The 214-nt window shown below is 49.5% G+C and overlaps 1 protein-coding gene across 1 annotated transcript in view; it reads right to left on the minus strand.

Annotated features, from left to right (window-relative positions):
- Positions 1-214, minus strand: part of LOC119587178 (xaa-Pro dipeptidase-like) — a gene marked incomplete at its 3' end in the record, with an annotated part of 115,986 nt that overhangs the window by 77,928 nt on the left and 37,844 nt on the right.

The raw sequence follows: 214 nt of genomic DNA on the forward strand, positions 1-214 counted from the left end.
AAAGGAGATGACTAAACAGGAAAGGTTTTACATGCAATACAGAACCAGAGCCACCAATGTCAGCGCAAAAACTTTCTCCTTGTATGGCCTGCCGGTCACCGAAAGTCTCCACATTCCATACAGTTAAGGCGGCCAAGCACTCAGGAATGCACAGGAAGTTTGAGAGAGACGAGCAGTCTGTGAAGCAGGGCTCGGAGGTCACTTTCTGCCAACC

The sequence above is a fragment of the Penaeus monodon genome, chromosome 22 (genome assembly GCF_015228065.2).
Source record: "Penaeus monodon isolate SGIC_2016 chromosome 22, NSTDA_Pmon_1, whole genome shotgun sequence".
Taxonomy (NCBI): domain Eukaryota; kingdom Metazoa; phylum Arthropoda; class Malacostraca; order Decapoda; family Penaeidae; genus Penaeus; species Penaeus monodon.